Source organism: Fringilla coelebs (genome assembly GCF_963513975.1).
Source record: "Fringilla coelebs genome assembly, chromosome: 10".
In the NCBI taxonomy this organism is placed as follows: Eukaryota; Metazoa; Chordata; class Aves; order Passeriformes; family Fringillidae; genus Fringilla; species Fringilla coelebs.
Window position 1 is genome coordinate 16,014,750 of NC_140036.1, and position 9,791 is coordinate 16,024,540.

Below are 9,791 nucleotides of genomic sequence, written 5' to 3' on the forward strand. Positions count from 1 at the left end.
CTGGCGGGGCCCTAAGGCCAGCACCACCCACGGGTGCCCACTGCATGGGGGCACGTGCCAGTCCCCTTGCCCACCACACCTGTGTCTGGCTGTCCCTGACTCACTGCTGTAGCACCCTGATGATCCTTCCTGCCACTCAGGTAGTACCTGAGCCTGACTGAGCCCTGGTCCCCTGTGTTCCCAAAGCACAGCCCCCCCCGAGGTGCCAGGTACAGCTGTGGGGCATGGAGCAACCTGCCAGCCCGTGAGGGGGATGCAGAACACGGCTGGGCCCCAAGTCCAGAGCAGAGGGCAGCCCCACACATTGATGCTCTGCATGGGTGAGCCCCAGCACACGTGTGCAAGGAGGGCTCCCTTGCTGCACACACTCCAGTGGGGCTGGATGCACCAGTGACACCCACAGCACTGACCCAGCTGCACTGAGCCTCAGCCCCATCACCGTGCCCAAGACCACCATGCATGGGGCCAGGACACACCCACACACTGTCCTGCTGTGGACAGTTATTGGGGCTCTGGGTGCCACCACCCCAGAACTGTCCCCTGGGGACACGGAGGGCTCTCACCCCTGCAGCCCGAGGGGCTGAGCCCCCCCTGCACCGGCAGGACAGGATGTGCCTGTTCCTTGCTTGCTTCAACCTGCCCCAGGAGCTGGCGGAAATGGGTGTGGAGAGGGGGAATGCAGTGGGATGGGATAGCCCAGAGTCCCTCCAATTCCTCCCTTATCCCAGCCCCTGTCTATGCCTGGGATGTATGGTCCTGCAGCCACCAGGGCCCACGGCCACCCTTGTTCCTCAGTCAGGGTTCTCCGCAGAGGCTGCTACCATGGCCAAAAGCATCCTCTGGCATGGGCCTGGGGGGCAATAGATGGGTCAGGTTCCTACCAGTTCTCAGACCTTCAGGATGCTCCAGGACAGAGCAGCCACAGGGACTCCCTTTCCTGCCAAAACCCCTTTCAGCAGAGAAGGAAAAAAGAACACAGAGATGGGAGCCATATACCCACCAATCCAGGGCAAGGGGTGGTTTGAAGGTTGGTGGTCCACTCAGCATCAGGGTGGCTGTTTAGCACCAAGGAGCTGGCAGAGAAACCTGCAGCAGTTTTTGCTCATTTAGCTTTTTTTTTTTTTGCTCATTTAGCTTTTTTTTTCTTATTTTAAACAAAACTCTTTGACCATGGAAATCCTGCTTCTCTCACCCCCGTCCCCCCCACAAGCAGACCCTCTCAGTATGCCAGCTCTCCCACACTGCTGCTGTGTCAGCATTCCCCAATACTTGGAAAAGCCCTTAAAATGCAAACATTTGTATGGGGTTTAGACAGTTTTCCACCCATCTCTAATTCCCTGTGGTTATGGCCAGAGGGGCTGACCTTGGTGGGCACAGCAGGCTCCCAGCTGACCATCACCACCTTCCCCAAGGCCAGGACATGGCAGGAAGAAAACTCCTCATTTATGTCCTTGGTAGGAGCTGGTAGGAGACCAAAACACATTCCTTCTCATACTCTCCTCTCCCACCCAGAGCCTGAGGCCACGGTGCATGACTGGGATGCTGGGGAGTGAGAAACCCATGCCCGGCTCAGGCTGTGGCACAGCCAGACAAGTGGACAATAAAGATCTGCACCCCGAGCTTTTGGTGATCCATGGTGACTGCTGTCACAGGACACAGAGGGACAGACCCTGCTCAGTGGCACAGGGCAGCCAGGGTGCTCCCTCTCCCAAGGGACCTCCCACGCTCTGCCCAGTCCCTGTGCCAGGCAGGACCAGCCCCTAGAGCACTGGCACCCATAGCGTGGGGGGATGTCTGCTACCCGCCTCTGGGGAAAACCACACTCCACAGGCACCTCTTCAAAGGGATGCTCAAGCTTTGCATGGCCACAGATGACCCTGTTCCCCACACTCCTGGGGTTTAGGAGAGAGTCAGCATCCCCACCCCGCCAGTTTTCCAGCAGCACTCTGCCGAGCCACTGGGAACAGGAGGGTGGCACAAGTCGAGAAATAAATAAAACACAAAGGTCTATCAGACTTGTTTGTGAGAGGGCAGGAAAGCCTTTTCCAGGGTGCTGGCCCTTTGAGCCCACCTCAGCCCTGCAAGCACCTCCCTGGTGAGGAAATTGCTGCTGAGAGTTTGGTGGAAGCGGATGAGGAATGTGGATCCTGCTGGCAGTAGTAAGACTGCTGCCACTATCTGCCTTCAACATTCCAACACAATCCACAACTGCCCAGCTCAATGGCCTTGGCTGGACCCCTGAAGATCTGTCAGTGTCACAGCAACACTGGCCACCAGGCTGGAGAGGGATCCCAGAACTTTGAGCATCCCCCTGCAATGGTCAGCGCGGGGCAGTGACAATGCCCCCAGCCCTGGCCCCAGCACAGCAGGAATGGGGCTGGCTCCCCTCTGCCCCAGGTCTGGAGCCACCCCACTGATAGGGAGGGCAGGGAGCCCTTCCCACAGCTGGCCCATAGATAAGGCCCATGTGTTCCCCACTGATTGCCCCAGGAGACAGCTGGAGGGGCAGGAGCCACCATTCCTTGGAGAGATGGCCAGGAGGGGCAGTGGGTGATGAGGGCAGGGGGCTGCTGCAGGGCTGTGAGACACTGGGCCCTCTGGATCCCTCCTCTGGGCAGGTGAAGGTGCTCGGGCTGCCCTGACAGCACAGCTGGGGTGGGAGAAAGGGTGGACCCCCTGGCAGGGCAACAGCCCTCCACAAATCCTCCCCTTCCAGTGGAGACCAGTCCTCTGCCACTGGAAAACACTTCCCAGCGCCCTGCAAACCCACAGGGCTGCATCACAAGCTTGCTGCATGGCAGAGTCAGGGACCCCACTGTGCCTCAGTTTCCCCAGCTGTAAAATGGGGCATGAGTCCTGCAGCATGAGAGTATAGAGGGCTCAGTCTCTCATTGCTCTGGTGCCTGAGGAAAGATCCATGCCAGGTGTTATTTAGAGAACAAGCTGGTATTTTAGAAGAGGGGATACTGTCCTGGAAGCCAGCTGGCTGCCTCCAGTCTCTGCCTCAAGGTCACCAGGAAAAATGCTGGCCTTGGAGAGGTTTGGGGTAGGAGTCCTTCTGGCTGCAGCTTCCCCTTCTGGGCAGGGAAAATCCCCTTTTCCCAGCACGAGGCAATCAGAATAATTCCTGTGAGAGACCCCAGCCCCCACATCTCCTGCCTGGCCATGGGTGATGGGACACTCCCAGGAGGTGGCCATGGGACAGCGATGGTGGGGTGAGAGTGGCAGAGGGCAGCACACAGGGGAGCACAGGGCAGAGCTGGGGACTTTTGCTAACCAGAACAGCTCACTGTTTCACCAAAATTCAGCCCCAGATGTCTAACCTTCTTGGGAAGCAGAAGTGCTGCAGAGGGTGTGTGGGCAAAATCTCCCCGTGCTCCAGCTCTCAGAAACACTGCTCTGCCACAGCTGGGGGACCAGCTCTTGTGCACAGCCTTGGTGACACCCCCAGGGACCCTCCTGTCCCTTCCCATACAGGTCTGGGTGCCACCACAGATGCTGCCAGCCTGACTAGGTTTCCATGCTGCCAGGCTGGGAAGAGAAGTGAGACATTGGCACAACCAGGATGTCACTGTGTCTGTCCCAGAGCACCTAAAGGGGTCACCCCACAGGGACGTGGCTTGTGAGCCCTCAGCAGCCCAGCTGCAGCTCAGGTCAGCAAGACACCTCTTCCCAAAACTGCTGAGATCATTTGACCGCGTGCATATGTTCACAGAAAAGCCACACATAATGTATACACAGACACCCATAAACGTGTACGTGACTTTCTACACTATCTAGGATCTTGTACAGCGCAAATAAACTGCGATCAGCTGGGATGGGTGTGCCCCCAAGAGTGGAACTCTTCCCCACAGCTGGCTTATCGCCCATGCCATAGCCCCCGTCATGCTTCCAAACCATTCCTGGGGTACTGGCCCACCCAAGGGTCCCCTGGCCCCACAGATGACCAAAGGGGCTCCCCCGGGCAGGGGGCTGCCCTCTGCAATGCCCAGCATTCCACAGGTCATCGCCCAGACAGAGAAGAGGAAGAGGACGGTGGGGCCTGTTCCTGGTTTGGGAGGAAGGGGAGCCCACCATGAGAAGAAAGAAGCCCAAGAGAAGCTGGAAGAAACCTTTCTATGATCTGGATCGAGGCCATCAGAGCAGCTTTGATGGCCCCAGCCTTCTCCTCCCGTTTCAACAGAGCCTCACAGATGGGGTACCTGATAACACCCCCAGCTTCTGCCCAGCCCTTCTGGCCCCCTTTCTGTTTGCTTTTCCTCCCAGCAGTTCCATGTCCGATGGTGCTGCCCTGGGCCAGGAGGGAAGTGACCAAGCTGTGGGGCTCAGCGTGATGAGGGCTTTGTGTCCTTCAAAGGGGACGAACAAACGGCCAGCGGTCCCAGCCTGGCCGGGGGGATCCTGCGGAAATACCACGGCCAGCACTCTTGGGAGCTGCTTCCTGCCTGCTCCAAGGCTTTGGAGGCAAAGAAGTCTTTTCCTGCCGCAAGGTAACATCTGCATTTCCAATGTGTGTCCCAGTGACATGCCACTGGTTTCTTAGAGCCACCCCCAACCTCTGAATGAAAAGGCACCTTGTTTGAAAAACAGAGGGGTCTTTTTCTGCTACAGCTACCTAAAGTAACCACGTCACTCCTGATGTTTGCTTTGGTGAAGGATGAGGTTAACACGCCCTCTGAGTGGGCTGTGAGCGTTTTCTTTGGTCAGGAGCTTTATTTTCATACTCGTCTGTCTTGCAAGAAGCTCACAGGGGAAAATGCTGAGGCTTTAAAAAGTCAGATGGACAGTAGAGACACTGTGTTTGTGGAAGGGAGGTGCTGCTCCCCTGATGACCCTGAGCCTTCCCAGCTCTGTGACACTCACCCACCAGCCTTGGCCACCCCACGGGGTCACCCATAAGCACCTGAGTCAGGCATAGGAAGTAGTCCCACCTGCTTGGGGAAGGCCTTCAGCCCTTGGTGGGACTTCTTCAGCTGTCCCAAGTGATTCTGCCTCCCAATGCAGGTGGGAAAGCATCCCGAGTACAGCTCAATGGGAAAAAACACCTTCCCTTCCTTTCCTGTCGCCTCTACCAGCACCAGATCCACAACAAGGTGCTGGGCAAGCACTCCCACCTGCTGCTTGCTCCCTCCTGCTTTGGCAGGTCGGGGGGCAGAGGGATGGGAGGGGATGGACATGCCTGGAGAGGTGTGGGCACACTCAGGCTGGGAGCATGTGTGGGTAGGGGTGTACATGTGTACGCACATGTGTGTGCGCCCCAACTTGTGACGTACATGTGTGGGACACGTGGGTTTGTCCACCTGGCTGGCATCCACACCCGTGAGCACAGCACCCTCTGGGGTGCAGGGAGCTGAGGCAGAGGTGCTGGGGGCCCAGCATCACCAGTTCTTGCTGGCAGCCAAGCAATACTCAGCCCTGGACAAGCCTCTCTCCTGGGTGTCACTTCTTCCCCAAGTCCCTGCTGTGGGACAAAGCACAGGGACAAGGCCTTTCAGCCCCAGTCTCCAATGATGAGGAAGAGAAGGGAGGGCTGGAGCAGCACTAGGAGGGTGCACATCACCCTGGGCCCCTTTGCCATTTTTGCATCACTGAGTAATAAATAAAACCTCCAAATTCACATCTGCCATGAAAGCCACCGGGATGTGCTCAGGCAAAGAAAGGGGCTTTCTCCAGAGAAGGGTAATGACAGTGAGCAAACTCCACGATGGCATGAGGCTGAGGAGGGAGCCTGCACTGGCACAGGGGGCTCAGCAGCCTCCAGGGCAGTTCTCGTGGACATCCTGAGCCAAGCAGAGCTAAAGGAGAGTCTGGTGTTAGAAACAGACCCTGCTGACCATGCCTTTACAGACCACAGATGACTAAAAGTCAGGAGCTAAAACCAAACACAGCCCACTATTCACTGGAGGAGTGGGGAAGAGAGCAGGGGAAGTTGTTTCCATTAGTTTGACCTGAGAGTTTTTCTAGCTGCAGGAAAGACTTTGACTCTCAGGCCACCACAAGACAAAAATACAAACTGATTTTTTTTTCCCCTAGGGTAAAATCAGCTCTTCCCACTGAGCAAGAGCCCAGCCCTGCCCTGTGTGCATCCCAAACGATGCCTGCCAAGACAGAGGGGGACAGGCAAATTTTTTCCTCCTCCTAGCCTGCCATGGACATTTGCCCTTGAAGGGGACCTGGGGGGACAGTGCCTGCCAGGGACAGGAGGCTGTTGCACGGCAGACCAGCAGGCGTGGGAAGGTCAGCAATTTGGCTGAGGCACAGGCTGCTTATTCCAAGAGCTGGGAGGGTTACAGTCCTTCTCCAAGCACACACTTCCCGGGGGATTTGCCCTTGAGGCACTGACCTGGTTCTCCTGTCCCAGGGAAAACAATTGCAGACTCACATTTACATAGACCATGTCTGTTGCCTGCCCATGCCTGGCAGTGGGGGCTGGCTGCAAACTGCAGCCCCTGGGTTTCAGCTCAGCCCCTGGGATGCCACAACAGTGCAAGAGAAAGGCATGAGCCCCCAGAGCCGTGTCAAGAACCTGAGCGAGGAAAGCATCCCATCCCTGGCTGCCAGAGACAAATTAAGGTACCCTGGTTAGAACACCACATCTCATTCTCTGCTCCATAAATAAACCTACAAGGCACATGGCATCCCCTGGGTCCCCGTGGCACAAAGCTGCACACAGCAGCCGGGGGCAGGTGTCACAGCTGCCACCAATGCAGAGAGGAGGCAATTAGCAAGTAGTGAGAAAGCTCCTGCTCTCCCTGTCCAGCCCCATTGTGCTAATCCCACCCCAATTAAAGCCCCCTCTTTGCTTTCAGATATTGCTATGAAAGATTAATCCACCCTAAAACAAGGTATTTCCAGCAGGTCAACAAGACAAAGCCAACTCTCAGCTTGCAAAAGGCTCTGGCACCTGCCTGGGAGCATTTAATTACCCTGACAATGGTATCAAGAGAAGAAGGGCCATGAGACCCCTTCAATCACAAATCCGCAGAGGAGGCTTTGCCTGCTGCTCCCACATGCCTGGGGCCAGCACCTGCAGGCTGTGGCCTCTCCCCAGGAGCAGAACCATCATCCAGCCCTCTTGGGGACACCTTTTCTCCCTCAGAGCCTGCAATGCTGCACACGGTACTGGCTTTTTTATGTCGGGCTTTTCCTTTGTCCTTTGCACTGCTCTTACACCAATAAACGCACATTATAAAAAAAAGCAAAGGAGGGGACGGTTCTAATCTCTAAGTCAACATGTGCCCTTATCACAGAGGGTGGTTCCCACTGAGCAGGCTCACACTGTCTTGTATCCAAAAGCAGCAACGTGTGCACACGCTGCAGAACAAATCGGAGGCAAAACTCTCCGGGGCTTTCCAGGCCCTTTGGGAGCACAGGAGTGAGCAGCCAGGGATTCTCGCAGGACCAGGTCCTGCTAGAGAGGTACAGCAGGTACTGCAGGACCCCGCCGGGCAGGCACATGTCCAGCATACCAAACAAATCACTCCCACCATATCTTCATGTCCTTTCATGGCTCTGTCCAAGGCATTGCACAGAGCTGTTCCAAGGCTGTTAAGTAACAGTAACTTTCCTGCTGGCCTTCTTGAGCAGAACACCACATTGTATGCGTCTTGTTTTCTAGGATTTTAACCACCAAGTCTGGAAAGGAAAAACCCCAACAAGCCCTCAGCTGTAGCAAATGCTGATTCAAGAGAAGTGCTTACAAAACTGCACGTGAAGCACTTTGGAAAAGTGACTTGCCTGGAGGTGCACTGAAAAAGGAGAGACTGTGCACAACACTCCAGATACAGCACTCCAGATGAGCAGGAGCCAGAACAAAGCGGACCAAGAGAATTCATGACAGGCCCCGGTTTTCAAGGAAGAGACCCACATGACTGTGTCCCAGCTCCTGTGTTCTCTCCCCGCTGATTTCTTTTCCCTTTCCCCTTCCCCTAACTCAGACCCTTGGCCCCCTTGTGCCGGGGCCAGTCCATGGGTAGCCATCAAGCACACGGGCTTTTTTCGGCAGTGCAGGGTGAGACGGACCTTTGATGCGCCCCAGGGCGGCCACGCAGCGTCCCCCTGCTTTTCAAAGGCCGCTCCTCGGCTATTGTGTTCACATCCTGAGCTTGTTTGTACACTTGCTGGAGGGCCCGGCCCCGCAGCCCCCCTGCCACAGCCGCAGCCGCCCTGACCCGCAGATAAAAGCAGGGGCTCCCGGGGCAGGGCTGCTATCAGAGCAGGGACACACGGCACCGCCGAGGCGCAGCTGCCAAGATAGGCAGAGCTCTGCCAGGCCGACCCTGCAGGGGTGAAGGCTCCGGGTCAACAGCAGCCCCTCAGAGCTGCACCAACCCTGGCTGCAGCCAGGCACTTGGCTCTTGGCAGCGGCGGTATCAGCGCCCTGCACCAAGGGATGTCCTGGCACTGCTGCTCTCCCCCTCGGCTGCCCTTGGGGAGAGCCAGCAGCTCGCCAGCAGAGGTAACTGCCAGGCAGCAAGCAACACTAAAGCTGCCATAGTTCTTTGATCATCCTTCATCACAGAGCGGGATAACAGTCCGCCCTCCTCCCTGTAGGTAAGGTGGGGTGGTGCAAGGAGCACAGAGGGTTCCCCACGACTTGGTGTTAAAACCCCAGTGAAACAGAGTCTTTGCAAGCCAGGAAGCCCCGTTAAAAGAGCCAGACTGTTTTAGTCCCACTGGGGCAGTGTACAAGCACGAGCCTCTCTGCTGGGCCTCCATACCAGCCCCTGGCAAGCAGAGCAGCAGTAATGAGCATCACTGCATCCACATCCCTCCTTGTGTGACAGGAGAGATGGGGCGATGAGACTCCACATTGCAGGAAGGAAAAAAAAAAGAAAAAAAAATCCCAGAGGATTTTGAGGGGGTGGTCCATGGGATATCCCAGGTCAGCAGCTTTATAGGAGCAAGAGCCCACACTGTCCTCAGCCCCACATCTCTCCTCCAGGTGCTTGGTGCTCTGTCTCCTCTCCAGGCCAGCTGTGGAAAATGCAGAGAGCCAGGCCAGCCCCAGGTGCTTCCCCAGGAAGGATGCAAAGATGAGTGTTCTTTTGAAGGGACAACAATGCTGTGGCCAGCTGTAGCTTTACCCACTGCGCTTTCATTCTCCCAAGTGCTTTTCCCTCACCTCCTCCGCAGCTTGTTTGCTACAGGACAAGAAGAGACAGCAGATCCTCTCCCACATGCCAGTGCTGGTCACGGTCCCTCTCCTTCCTCAGCCTGCATGCCAGCACGTGGCAGGGCTGTGGCCAAGGAACAACAGATCCCAAGCATCACTGTGGGTGCCTGGATTGGTGGAAGAGAGCAGGATGGAATGACACTCTCCAAGACAGTATGATGGCGTTTCCTGAGAGGATCATGCCCAACTACTTTACACACTTTTTGCCAGCACAGTTGAGAAATGCAGCAGCAAAGGCCAAAATATGTGCTCTTCTGGAGGATGGGGATACTCGTGGTGCTGTGAAATTCTTGGCTATTGCACTCTTGGCTTGGTGAGACAGGAGCAGAGAGGGCAGGCTCTCCTGGGAGCCCTGCCTGCCGGGTTAGGGTAGTAGACAGGTTGCAGTATGATTCTGACACTGAAAAACATTTGATTTCTCAGCTTCCTGAGACCTATAATAGCTGACTGCACCCATGAGGTGCACGCCATGAGGTGACATGGGAGCACAGACAGTGTATCCCTTAAACCCAGCAAGGCTGGAGCTGGCACTGCCACTCCTCTGAGTGGCTGGGATCCAGAGGAAGCAGTTGCCATTCAGGGCAGAAGATCAAAGTCTTTCTTTTGTCTCCAGATG